This window comes from Penaeus monodon, chromosome 4 (assembly GCF_015228065.2).
Source record: "Penaeus monodon isolate SGIC_2016 chromosome 4, NSTDA_Pmon_1, whole genome shotgun sequence".
NCBI lineage: Eukaryota > Metazoa > Arthropoda > Malacostraca > Decapoda > Penaeidae > Penaeus > Penaeus monodon.
This window is the reverse complement of record NC_051389.1, coordinates 15,726,692-15,741,691: the sequence shown is the minus strand read 5'-3', so window position 1 is coordinate 15,741,691 and position 15,000 is coordinate 15,726,692.

Below are 15,000 nucleotides of genomic sequence, written 5' to 3'. Positions count from 1 at the left end.
TCTTTTCCTCTTTCCTTTTTTCTTTCTCCTCTTCTCCTCTCCTCTCTCTCGATTTCCTCCTGCGCAGATTTTGTGTGTGTACCTATAATTATTTGATTTGTCGTTATTTAGAGAGGCTTTGCAGTATGTTTTCTCTCTCTCTCTCCCTCCCTCTCTCTCTCTCTCCTCTCCTCCTCTCTCTCTCTCCCTCTCTCCTCTCTCTCTCCTCTCTCTTCTCTCTCTCCTCTCCTCTCTCTCTCCTCTCTTCTCTCTCTCTCTCTCTCTCCTTCTCTCTTTCTCTCTCTCTCTCCTCCCATTTTTGCCATCATAACTTCCTTCAAATTATTTCATCACGGTTTGGTTTATGTATGTAAATGATGTAATAAAGTATATTACCTAATATCACCGAATAAAAATGTGCACATACACCCATGAATGTTATACTCAACGTGTCGGAATGATCATTTGCAAATAAGATTAAACAAAATTCGATTGCCTTCGTTGTTTTGACTTCCGTGCCAAAACAGGACCATCCCTTTCGGCCGAACTGTTATGGGTGTGTTTTAAGGCGTTGGTTGTCGCTTTTAGAGATGCTGGTCAAGATTAATAGATAGATAGACAGCTAGATAGATGGGTAAATAGTTAGATAGACAAAGAGGTTGATAGATAGATAGATAGATAGATAGATAGAGAAAAAGATGGTGAATAGAGAAGATGAGATAGATAGGTAGATAGATGAGAGATAAACGAAGATAAACAGACAATTAGAGAAAGAGAGCGAGAGAGAGAGAGAGAGAGAGAGAGAGAGAGAGAGAGAGAGAGAGAAGAGAGAGAGAGAGAGAAGAGAGGAAGAAGAAGAAGAAGAGAGAAGAGAGACGAGAGAGACAAAGAGAGAGAGAGAGAGAGAGAGAGAGAGAGAGAGGAGAATGACAGGCAGAAACGGATAGATTGATAGATAGATTGATAGACAGATAGATGGATGGATAGATAGATAGAGACGTAGATAGTGAGACAGCGACAGACAGAGGGAGAGAGGAAAGGATAGAGAGAGAGAAAGAGAGAGAGACCAACGGACAAACAGAGAAAGAAAACAAGGGGGAGACAGAGAGAAACAAAGACTTACAAAAAAAAGAAAGAAAATAGAGAGAAAGCAAGAAAGACAATCAAACGAAACAAAAAAATAAATAAAAATAAAGACAAGACACAAAGAAAAAAAAAAAAAAAAATCCCCATCCTACACACCATCACCCCCCCCTCCCCCTCTCTCTCCCCCTCCCTCCCCCCACGCACATCCTTCCTCAGATCTCGCAAGAATCTTGCGTTGCATCCTCTCGCTCGCGTTCTCTCGCCCTCGCATGTTCATGTTCAGTTGTTCACGCACCCAGAGTCACGTCGAAGAACAAGTGTATTTCCGGTGAACTTCCGGTCTCGGAGAAAAGACGCGTCGCTTGCATTGTGAAATCGGTTGTTTATGCTGTTATCATTATCATCACTTTTATTACTGTAATTATTATCATTGTTGTTATTATCATCATTATTGTTATCATTGCTGTTATTATAATTATTGTTATTATAATTATGTTATTATTGTTATTATAATTATGTCATTGTTGTTGTTATTATTATTATTATTATTATTATTATTATTATTATTATTATTATTATTATTATTATCATTATTATTATCATTATTACTATTATTATCATTAGTATTATCATTACTATTTTCATTATCATTATTACCATCATGATTATTATCATCATTATCATTATCATCATTATCAACATCATCATTATTATCATCTTTGTCATTATTACTATTATTACCAATCCTATTGTTGTTGTTGTTATTATTATTATTATTATTATTATTATCATTATTATCAACATCATCATTATTATTATCATCTTTGTCATTATTACTATTATTACCAATCCTATTGTTATCATTATTATAATATTCGTCATCATCATTATCATTTTCATCACTATTGTTGTTATAGTTCTTTAGATTTTTATCGCTATTATTATTAATATCTTCCTCATCACTATCACTGTTATTTTTGTTACCAAAACAAAGAGAATCATAAAATTACAATAACATGGCCAGCAATAATAACAAATCATGGCGAATTCTGTAGCCACATTTACCCACAAATATTTTTTTAATTGGTCATAATATTTAAGATTAATCAATTCATTATCATCATCATTTTCATCCCTCAAAGTTACCGCAGACCCAGACCTCCATAGTTAATTATCACTATTGGCCTTGGATTACTTGTTATCGCCATTATCAGCTGCCATTAATCAATTAACATATTATCAATTAGTCAAGCGAAATAGGATAGTTATACCTTTAGCTATTGTGGCACTCCCGTTTTCCTTTTGGCTCAGTGCCACTCACTGCCACCGTGTAACTTTTTTTGTTTGGTGTTTGCGAGTGTTATGGTTTATTTTTGTTGTGGATGTTGTTATAGATGGTTGGAGATGTTGTTCTTCTGTTCATTGTTGTTAAGGATTTTGCTGTCCGTGAGATAATTACAGAAAAAATTATGATAATGATGATTCTTGGTGATGATGTAGTGCTATTTTTAATTGCCGATGTTCATCGTTGCCATTTACGTTGTTCTTCTTGTTCTTGTTGATATTCTTGTTAATGTTTTCCCTATCACTGTTATTTTTATCATCATTGATATCATTCATAAACTGTATAATTCTGCTTGTGTTTCGCCCGTTCGTTGTTCGTATATTACGCTCACAGTTTACGCACAAAATCACACGAGAATGCGGACTTGAAGACAATATATTTGCGTGTAAAACGACTTAATGGATGTAATCAAATATGACACGCGCGCGAGCATCATATTTCGAATCTATGAAAATCCGATTGTAACTACATTGTAATTATTGCTACCCTTATCACTATTATTATTGTTATTATTATCATTATTATTATTGTTATTATCATTATTATTATTGTTATTATCATTATTATTATTATTATTATTATTATTATTATTATTGTTATTATTATTATTATTATTATTATTATTATTATTATTATTATTATTATTATTATTACTACTACTTTTATTATTATCATTATTATTATCATTATTATTATCATTATTATTATTATTTGTTGTTGTTATTGTTATTATTATTGTTAATATTGTTATTATTATTATTATTGTTATTATTATCATTATTATTATTATTATTATTATTATTATTATTATTATTATTATTATATTATTGTTGTTGTTGTTGTTGTTCTTCTTATCATTTATTTATTATTATTATTATTATGTCGTTTTTGTTGTCATTACTATTATCATTATTATTGTTACCATTATCATTGCCATTGTTATTCTCATAATTACCTTTATTATTGTAATTGTTATCATATTCATTATTATTATTATCTTAATCAATATTGTCATCGTCATTATTATTATTATTGCGTCATTACCTATGCAACTCTTTTACCTCTTATTTTTTGCTTTGTTTTCTAGTGTATCAAACAAGAGTAAGGGATCTGTTTGTTTGTTTGTTTGTTTTGTTCTGTTCTCCCTTTTTGGTATCAATTGCACATTGATTGCTTGTTTACCCGGTGTGTTGTTTGTCTCTCTTTCTTGTTTCCTCTCTTTGCTTTTTTATTTGCCTTTCTATTTATGTCTTTATTTTCTCGTGTTCGTTTTCATCCTCTTTGTCTGTTTGTTTCACTCTTGTTTCTGTGTCTTTCTCCTTTTCCCTTTTACTTTGTTTCACTAATTATTAATCATTATGATAATGCTAACATTGCCGATAAGGATTACACTAATAGTGGTACTAATAATGATAAGGATATAATGGCAAGAATGATAATGACAATAACATTCCTAACAACAACAAATTTGTTTGTCTTTGTGACCAGCAATGCCAATCAGACTGAAATTCAGCCACAGTCATGCTATCAGAATTTTGTCATTTTTTTCTAATGTCATCTCGATCCGACTTCATTCGACCCGAAATTGCTTTTATTCGGTCTCAATTTCCGTTTGATTTCAGCCTTTCTCCTCCGACCCTGAAATCTGAAGTCTTGTCTATGTGTGTCAGGGACTTTTCGTAAAAACCTTTTGGGAAAAGCAGACACGTACACGTGGATATATGTATGTGGATTTTTAATATGTTTGCATAAGTGTAAGTGTGTGTGTGTGTGTGTGTGTGTGTGTGTGTGTGTGTGTGTGTGTGTGTGTGTGTGTGTGTGTGTGTGTGTGTGTGTGTGCATGTGAGCATGGATGAAAAGACAGATTCGCATAGATAGATATATACATGATTTTCGTTTGTCTACTAATATACATATGTGTAAGGACAGTGTATACATATGTATACACTTAAATCATCATTCACACATATGCATACATACACACAAATATATACATGATTTTGAAGTTGCATATACAGATGAACATAGATGCAAGCACAGACTCGCATACATATATACAGAAATTTAGGAAAAATAATAAAAATAAACGGATACTTGCATACATAAACACATACAGATCGCATATACCGACACACAAACGTGCATATAAAAAATGGATACATATTCACCACACACACATACATACACACAGACAGAGAGTGTACTTGTGTGCACATCCTTACAGAGACGAACAGACAGACAAATGACATGAATTAGTTGTTGCTGCAGATACTATTGTAGTTATTACTAAAATCCTTACCATAATTGTATTTTTCCGTATTTCTAACACAGGGTAGAACCTAGAATAACTACAATATACTGTATCGCTACTGCAGTTATTACTATTACTATATATATATTTTTGTAACACTGAACAGAAAACCTCTGATTTTTTTTTAACACTAACCACAAACAAACCTAATCTGAACCTGAAACTCAGCAACACTCCTATCTCACTTCAATCAAATGCAAACAAGAACCCAATCAATACACCCTCACGATCAATGCATCGAATCAACGAATCATCAAACGAAATTACAACATTCACAGCAACGACCTTAAAAAAAAAAAAAATCATAATAAAAAAAAATACGATCTCGTTAGCATAATCAACAATACCACGGCGTAAGCAATGAGAGACGCACCTGTGGTCACACCTGTCCGTTTCCCACAGGTGAGGAGGAGACGCCGCTGTCTTATCTCCGAGAAAGAACAAATAGCTATCGAGAGATAAGGTGAACGGGATCTTTTGTGTGTGTTCAGGGGAGGGGGAAGAGGACGGGGGAGGGGGAGGAGAGGGGGACGGGAAGGAAAGGGGGGAAGGTTTGGGGTGGGGTGGGGTGTGTGTGTTGTTTGGGGGTGTGTGTGTTGTAAGTGTAAATGTGTGTGTGTGTGTGTGGTGTGTGTTTTGTGTGTGTGTGTGTGTGGTGGCGTGTTGGGGGTGTGGGTGTAAGTGTAATGAAGTGAGTGTGGTGTGTGTGTGTTTGTGTGTAAGTGTAAGTGTGAAAATGGGTGGTTGTTGGGGGTTTTGTGTGTGTGTTGTGGGGTTTTGGTGGGTGTGTGGTAAGTGTAAGTGTGTGGTAGGTTGGGGTGTGTGTGGTGTGTTGTGGGGTGTGTGTTGTGTGTGTGTGTGTGTAAGTGTAATGTAAGGTAAATGTGTGTGTGGTGTTTTGGGGTGTAATTAAGTGTGTGTAAGGAAGTGTAAGTGTGTGTGTGGTGTGGTGGTGTGGGTGTGTGTGTGTGTGTGTGGTAATTAGTGGTGTGTATGGGTGGTGTGTGTGTGTGGTGTGTGTGTGTGTGGTGTGTGTTTTGGGGGTAAGTGTAAATGTGTGTGGTGTGGTTTGGGGGTTACGTGTAAGTTTTTGTGTTGTTGGGTGTGTGTGTCTCTGTAAGTGTAAGTGGTGTAAGTGTGTGTGTGGGTGTGTGTGTGTGGTTTTTGTTTTAGTGTGTGTTTGTGTGTGGGGGCTGTAAAGGGAAATTGTTAAGTGTAAGTGTGGTGTGTGTGTAAAGGTAAGTTTATGTGTGTGTTTGGGTGTGTGGTGTGGTGTGTGTGTGGTGTGGTGTTGGTGTGGTGTAAGTGTAAGTGTGTGTAAGTGTGTGTGTGTGTGTGTGTAAGTGTAAGCGTGTGTGTGTTAAGAGGGAGGGATATGGGAGGGGTGTGTGTATTAAGGGGAAAGGGTGAGGGGAGGGAGGGAGGGAGGGAGGGAGGGATGTCTGCGTTGAGGGAGGGAGGAAGGGAAAGGGAGGGAGTGAGGGAGGGAGGGAAAAAGAGGGAGGATTAGGAGGAGGGATGAGTATGGAATGAAGGGGGGGGAGAGAGTGATAGGTGGGGGGGAAGGGGAAGGGGGGGGGAGGAGGGTGAGGGGAAAAGAAGATGAAGGAAAAAAAAAGGGGAAAAAGGGGAACAGTAAAGGGGGGTGGGGCTTTTGCTTGTTTTTGTTTTTTAGAAGGTGCAGACATTATAATATATATTCCCCTGTGTGTTGTGCGTTGGTGGTTATGCGTTGTGGTGTGTGGTGTGTGTGTGTGCGTGGTGTGTGTATGCGTGGTGTGTGTGTTGTGTGTGTGTGTTGTTTTGGTGGGTGTGTTGTGTGTGTGTGTGTTTGTGTGTGTATGCGTGTTTGTGTGTGTGGTGTGTATGGGTTTGGGTGGGGGTGTGTGTGTGTGTGTGTGTGTGTGTGTGTGTGCGTGTGGTGTGGTGTTGTGGGGTTTTGTGTGTTTGGGGTGGTGTTTTTTCCCTGTGTGTGGGGGTGTGTGTGTGTGTGTGTGGGGGGTGCGTGTGCGTGGGTGTGTGTGTTTTGTATGGGGTGTGTTGTGTTTTGTGTGTGTGGGGTGTATGTTTGGGTGTGGTTTTTGTTGTTTGTATGTGTGTGTGTTTTTTTTGTGTGTGTGTGTATGGTGTGTGTGTGTGGGGTGTGTGTGTGTGTGGGGTGTGTATGTGGGTGTGTGTGTGTGTGTGTGTGTGTGGGGGTGTATGTGGGGTTTTTGTGTGTGTGTGTGTGTGTTGTGGGGTGTTTGTTGGGGGGTGTGTGGGGTGTGTGTGTGTGTGTGTGGGGTGTGTGCCCGTGTGGGAGCGTTTTTATTTTCATCATTATTATTGTTGTTATCATTATCTTTATTATTATCACTATTATCATAAATTTTAATTAGATCACTGCTCAATAGCTCTCTCTTTCCTCTTCTCCATTTCCTTCTCCCTCTCTCCCTCTCTCTCTCCCCTCTCTCTCCCCTCTCTCTCTCTCTCCTCCATTCTCTCCTCTCTCTCTCTCTCTTTTCTCTTCTCCCCTCTCTCTCTCTTCCTCTCTCTCCACTCTTTTCTCTTCTCTCTCTCCTCTCTCCTCTTCTCTCTCTCTCCCCCCCCCTCTTCTTTTTCTCTCTCTCCTCTTTCCCCTCTCTCTCTCTCTCCCCTCTCTCTCCCCCTCTTTTCTCTCTCTCCTCTTTTTCTCTCTCTTTCCCCCTCTTTTCCCCCTCCGTTTTCCCTCCTCTCTCTCTCTCCCTCCCCCTCTCCCCTCTCTCCCTCTCGCCTTTTCTCCCTCTCCCTTTCTCCCTCCCCCTCTCTCTCTCTTCCTTTTCTCCTTTCCCCCTCTCTCTCCTCTTCTCTCTTTTCTCTCATCTCTCCTCTTTCCCTCTTTTTTCTCTCTCCCTCTTTTTCTTCCCCTCCCTCTTCCCCTCTCTCTCTCTTTTTCCCTCTCTCCCCCCTCTCCTCTCCCCCCCCTCAGTTTGCAAACCTTTTTTTCCCAGCACAGGGCCCCCCCTACCGGGGGTTTTTTTCCCTTTCGTGGCCCAAATTCGTACTTAAAAAATCCCGAAGTTTAGCCTTCCCCGTCAACGCCATGAAAAGAGGGAAGGGGGGAGGGGGAGGACGGGAGTAGGGGGGAGATGGAGGGGGACACGGGGGAAGGGGGAAATGGAGAAAGGGGGTTTGGGGGTGGAAAAAGGAAGGGGGATAGTGGAGGGGGGGGAGGAGGAAATTTGGGAAAAGGAAAAGGGAAAGGGGGTTGTGGAGAGGGGGAGGAGGGGGGGGAAAGGGGGCTATAAGGGGGGGAAAGGGGGTTTTTTTTTAAAAAGGGGAAATTTTTTTTGAGGGGAGGAGGGGGTGGAAAGGAAGGGGGGTTTTTTGAGGGGAGGAAGGTTTTGGAAAGAAGGGGGGGTTGGGGGGGGAAAGGTTTTGGCCCGCAAAAAGAGGAACAGTTTAATGAAACATAAAAAAAATTTTTTTTTGAAAGGGGGGGGCGGAAGGGGGAAAAGGGGGGGGTCCGGGGGAAAGGGGGGGAATTAAAAAATTTAAAAGGATTAAAAATTTTTTGGGGGGGGATTTTTTTTTTTTAAAAAAGGGTTTTTTTCAAAAAGGGGGGGAAAGGGGGGGAGGAAAGGGGGGAGAGAAAGGGGAAATTTCGTTGGAGGGGGGAAGGGGGGGGGGAGAGGAGGGGAGATTGGGGGGGTAGTGGGGAAAATTAAAATTTTTAGATGTTGGTTTTAAATTTTTATTTTTGATAATGTGGGGCATTGGATGCGTTATCCTATTTGTGTTTGTATGTATGTACCTACTCCCTTCTCTCTCTCTGTCTCTCTCTCTTTCTCTTTCTGTCTGTCTGTCTGTCTCTCTCTTCTGTCTCTCTCTCTCTCTCTCTCTCTCTCTCTCTCTCTCTCTCTCTCTCTCTCTCTCTCTTATCTCTCTCTCTTTATCTCTCTTTCTCTCTCTCTCTTTATTTCTCTCTCTCTCTTTCTCTATGTATGTATGTGTCTCTCTCTCTCTTTCTATGAATGTATCCTTCTCTCTCTCTCTCTCTCTCTCTCTCTCTCTCTCTCTCTCTCTCCTAGATAAATAGATAGATAGATAGATAGATAGATAACAGTTAGAGATAGAGAGAGAAAGAGTGAGAGAGAGAGAGAGAGAGAGAGAGATAGAAGATAGACAAATAGATAAATAGATGATATATACATATAGATCGATAGATAGATAGGTAGGTAGATAGACAGATAGCTTAACAGACAGACAGACAGACAGATAGACCCACTTTATATACACAAATTCTAAACGTCTTGAACGAAGCTGTGAGTTCAAACAATCAAAACCACTTATGTTTTACAAGAGATTGTTCACTCTTTTCCCACAGACCAAGCTGTCTTTGTCTTCCTTTCTCTTATTCTTTCATTTTGTCTCGTCTGTTTCTATTCATTTGTCTGTTTGTTTGTTATAGGTGTGTCTGTCTTTACCTGTGTGTTTGTTTGTTCCTGGGTGCCTGTTTTTTTTTTCTCTCTCTCTCTTTCTCTCTCTCTTTCTTTCTTTCTTTCTCTCTCTCTCTCTCTCTCTCTCTCTCTCTCTCTCTCTCTCTCTCTCTCTCTCTCTCTCTCTCTCTCTCTCTCTCTCTCTCTCTCTCTCTCGTCTTTCTCTCTCCTCCTCCCTCCCTCCATCCCTCTCACTCCCCCTCCCTCCTTCCCTCCCTCTCTCCCTCTCCCTTTAAAATGATGAATCCCGGCCGCCCTTACTTCATCTCGTGACAGGATGATGCTGGCGGGTTTGTGGCGATCTCAGTCTGCCATTGCAGGGGATGGCAGTGTGATGTACCGGCCTTTTGCTGGTGGTGGTGACGGTGGTGGTGTTGGTGGTGTTGTTGGTGATGGTGGTGGTGGTGATGGTGGTGGTGGTGGTGGTGGTGGTGGTGATGGTGTTGTTGTTGCTGTTGGTGGTGTTGGTGGTATTGGTAGTAGAGGTGATAATTGTACTGTTGGTGATAGTGGTATTATTGTTGTTGGTGGTGGTGACAATGGTGTTGCTATTAGAGTGTTTTGTTGTAGACAATAGTGGCAATAGCGTTGTTGTTGGTGAAGTCGTTGTGATGATGATGTTGTTAATGGTGGTGTGCTGAAATTTTTGTGTTGTGTGGTGGAATCTGAGTGTTGTAAATAGTTTCCTTTGTATGTGTTGTGGTAGTGGTGGTATTGTTGTGGTTGTATTTTTATGCATTGTTTTCGATGGCCTCTGTCACGCGCCCAAAGCGGAATTCCCACGCCCACTGCACTGTTCAAGCATGGGTGCCGCCCGTACTGAACCTACTTATGCCGTATCCAGGCCGCCCAAAGGTTATCCACATTGTATACGGGCTGTCTACGAGGTACCCAGACCGTATCCAGGCCGCCCACAGCCTATCCACTGGCGCATAGAGGCCGCCTACAGCCTATCCATGACGTATAGAGGCCGCCCACAAACCACCCATACATATATTCCGCCCATCAGCTACCCACACTGTACAAAGACCACCGACAGGCCACCCACACTTTATACAGGCCGCCCACGCTTTATACAGGCCGCCCATGTGCCCAACAAACCGACCATATCACACACACACACACATCCCGCCCATTCCGCCCACAGACCTCCCACAACGCCCGCAGGCACGTGTCTTTTTCCGTCCTTCTCAACGGACACATATATCGTTCTTTTCTGTCTGTCTGTCTGTCTGTCTAAATTGAGTGATGGATGAATAGACGGAGAGATAGATGGGTGCATAAAGTGAATGATGGATAGATAGGTAGGTAGGTAGGTAAGTAGATAGATGGGTGGATACCACATGGGAGTATAAATAGATAGACAGATAGATAAACAGGTAGGCAGACAGATGGATAGATAAAGAGAAGAAACAGAAAGACTGACAGAGAGATAGACAGATAAACAGACAGACAGACAGACAGACAAATAGACAGATAGATAGAAAGATAGATAGATAGATAGATAGGTAGGTAGATAAATAGATAGATAGATAGATAGATAGATAGATAGATAGATAGATAGATAGACAGATAGATAGATAGGCAGACAGATAAATTAGTTAGGTAGGTAAGTAGGTAGATAGATAGACAAATAGATAGATAAGTAAGTAGATAGGTAGGTAAGTAGATATACAAAAAGAAGCGCATAGAATTATTTACTAATAAATACATAGGCAGTTGCACAGAGCATCATATATCATGCAACAGATACAGCCTGCAATATGCCTTGATCCTCCTTTGCATTAGGCCGAATAGAACAGAATCCCCACATTTATCAAAGCGGGATCTATTTATAATGTATTTTTAATCAAATTCAAAATCAAAATGGAGATGCAGGAGAGGGAGAGAGAGAGAGAGAGAGAAAGAGGGGGGGAGAAGGAGGGAGGAGAGAGAGAGAGGAGAGAAGAGAGAGAGGAGAGAGAGAGGAGAGAGGAGAGAGGGGAGAGAGAGAGAGAGAGAGAGGAGGAGAGAGAAGGAGAGGGAGAGAGAGAGAGAGGGGAGGAGAGAAAGAGAGAGAGAGAGAGAGAGAGAGAGAAGAGAGGAGAGTGAGAGGAGAGGGAGGAGAGAGAGAGGAGAAGATGAGAGGAGAAGGGGAGAGAGAGGGGGGAAAAAGAGAGAGGAGGAGAGAGGAGAGAAAGAGGAGGAGAAAGGGGGAGAGGAGAGAGGAGAGAAAAGAGAGAGAAAAGAGAGACGAGGAGAGAGAGAGAAAAGGGAAAAGAGAGAGAGAGGAGAGAAGAGAGAGAAGAGAGAGAAGAAGGGTAGGAGAGGAAAAGAGGAGAGAGACGAAAAGGGGGAGAGAGAGAGCGGGGGAGAGGGGATGAGAGAGGAGAGAGAGAGAAGGGGAGAGAAGAAGAGAAGATAGAAAAAAAAGAAGAAGAAGAGAGAGAGAGAGAGAGGAAGGAGAGAGAGAGAGAGAGATGAGGAGGGGAAGAGAGAAAGAGAGAGAGAGGAAGGAAGGAGAGGAGAGAGAGAGATGAAGAAGTGAAAAAGAAAAAGAAAATAAAAAGAGGAGATAGAGAGAGAGAGAGAGATAGATAGATAGATAGATAGATAGATATATATAGAGAGAGAGAGCGAGAGAGAGAGAGAGAGAGAGCGAGAGAGCAGGGTGTCGAGCGGACCTGTATGCGTGAGACAGGAAACAGCTCAGCCAAGCGGGAGAAATGACAGTTATTTACACCTGTCCGTCTGAAGCTCCGGTATGTACGCATGTGCGTGCGTGCGCGTGTGAGTCCGTGTGCGTACGCCTGGCACTTCCAGCGATACGGGACTCAGCTCTTGCCTCATCTTTGACTCAGCCTTGACTCATCCGCAGCGTTTGAAGGAAGAGGGAATTATTTCTTCATCGCTTCAGTCGAGGGAAGCGGTGAAGCGTGGGTCAGGTCAGCTGAAGGGGAGGGAGGGGGTGGGGAGGGGGGTGAGGATGGGGAGAGAGAGAGAGAGGGGGAGAGAGAGAGAGAGAGAGAGAGAGAGAGAGAGAGAGAAGAGGAAAGAGAGAGAGAGAGAGAGGAGGAAGGGGAAAAGGCGAGAAGAAGAGAGAGGAGAGGAGGAAATTGACAGACAGACAAACAGACAAACGAACATTCAGACAGACAATCAGACAGACAGACAAATAGACAGACAGACAAACATGAAAAGACAGATAGACCTACAGACAGAGAGAAAAGAGGGGGGGGGGGGTTGCGAATATGTGTGTATATATTTTTCTTTCTTTTTCATCTTTTCCTTTCTCTTCTTTATTCTTCCTGTGATGTTGTCTTTTCATGTAGGATTATATCTTTATTTCTATTTAATTCTACTCATTAAATTTATCATCTTTTATAATTTTTTAATCATTTCATCTCGATATTTTTTGTTGTTTGTTGTGTCTAATCTTTATCCTCGTCTGCTTCGTTTTATTTTTATTTTTTTTTCTTTGTATATCTTTCGTTCTTTATCTCGCATCTTTATCCTGATTTCCATTTATGTTTACATTCTCTCTCTAACTCTCTCTCTCTCTCTCTCTCTCTCTCTCTCTCTCTCTCTCTCTCTCTCTCTCTCTCTCTCTCTCTCTCTCTCGCTCCTCTCTCTCACCTCCCTCCCTCCCTCCCCCCCCCCCCCCTCTCTCTCTCTCTTTCTCTCTCTCCCTCCCTCCCTCCCTCCCTCCCCTCCCTCTCTCCCTCCCTCTCTCTCTCTCTCCCATCTTTCCCTCTCCCCTCCCCCCCCCATCCTCCTTCCTTCCTTCCATCCACCCACTTAGATGACCACTGGGCCGCCCTTTTAGCATTTCCGGAGAGGTGCGCTCGCCGAGCTGGTAACAGAGGAAGCAGGGTGTGAGAACGGTCCGCTTGGCTGGCTACGCTGCCTCGGCGAAGGAGGAGGTCTCGTCCGCGCGGAGGCTTGGCATCGGGGAATGGAGATCAGGTTTGTAGGAGTTTTATTAAGGGTGGGTTTTTTTTTAAGATTTTTTTATTTTGTGTGACGTCTATTATGTGTGTGAAGATTTTTTTTTTCGTCAGTATTATTGTTATGCACACATACACACACGCACACACACGCGCGCGCGCGCGCACGCACACACACACACACACACACACACACACACACACACACACACACACACACACACACACGCACACGCATATATAGATATATATATATATATATATATATATATATATATATATATATATATATATATCAGTATATATTATATGTATATATATAGTATATATATATACTTCTTCTTTCAACGGTAGTCATGTTAGCCGCGTGGTCACAGCATGATAATAATTGTAGTTTCATGTTGTGATGTTCTTGGAGTGAGTACGTGGAGGGACCCAGTTCTTTCCACGGAGAGTGACGGTGTACCTTTTAGGTAATCATTGGTATATATATATATATATACATATATATCATTATATATATATATATATGATTATATATCTATAGCTCTATATATTATATATATATCTTGCCCTCCCCCCCCCCCCTCTCTCTCTCTCTCCTCTCTCTCTCTCTCTCTCTCTCTCTCACTCTCAATCACTCACTCACTCGCTCTTTCTATATTTCTTATCATCACATCTTTCCTTTCTCATTTAATGTAATCATCTTTATTCCTATATATGTTTCTGATGAACGCACGATTAATATGTTCAAAGTCACAAAAATTATTTCGAAACCTTTTATAAAGCATCTAATTATGTTTTGTATTGCATTTTGTGCAGCGTATCATTCTGAATTTCATTGTTTTGATTCGATAAAAAGTGTTTATTTCACGTAATAATTTGCAGTTGAACAATATTACATTGGCACTACTATGGTATATGCACCTACTTTTACTACTACTACTACTACTACTACTACTACCACTGCTATTACTACTACTTACCATGCTATTCTACTATATACAATTAATACTAATTCTACCTCCAGTACTATTACGACTATTGCTACTGCTATTACTATCACTACTACTAAAAATAAGGATAATAGTAGTAACAGTAATAACAATGGTAGAAAAAAACACAATGCAAAAACCTTAAGATGGAATCCAGGTGGATTTCGAAACCGGTTGTCTCATTTTCAATAAATCTAATTTTTGCATTGTGGGTTTTTCTACCATAGTATCAACACGGAAGAGAGTTTTGCCATTCATTAATAATAATGAAAATGATGATGATAATAATGATAGTAGTGATAATGATCATGATAATAGTAAGAATAATAATGACAGTAACACTAATGATATTAACAATAAGGGTGATAATAATAACGATAATGATAATAACAATGAGGGTGATAATAATAATGCTAATAATACTAAAAGTAACGTTAAGGATAATAAAAAAAAGCAGTAATAACGATAATAATAATAACAACAACACCATCAACACACTATTTACCTTACCACCCACTCACACCCCCTCTACCCCCCCCCCACTTCGAAAAAAAAAAACAATTAACACCACCATTTCCTTTTTCCTTATTACTAAATCACTCTCTCTTCCTCGTTTTCCCTTCTTCCTCTTTCCTCTCTTCCTCCTCCCTTCCTTTCCCTCTTCCTTGGGACTACATTCACCTGTCCGTTCTCAAGCACCTATCTAGGGGAGGGGGAGAAGGGGGAGGGGGAGAAGGGGGAGGGAAGGGAGGGAGGAGAGGGGGAGGAGGTGGAAATCACTCACAGAAAACACCAGCTTCCTTAGTTTAGTGGAAGGGGGGAGGGGGGGGAGGGGAAGTGGAGTGGGGGGGGGGGTAGGCTTACCTTCCTGTCAACGGAGGGCGAGTCAGGTGAGGAAGAG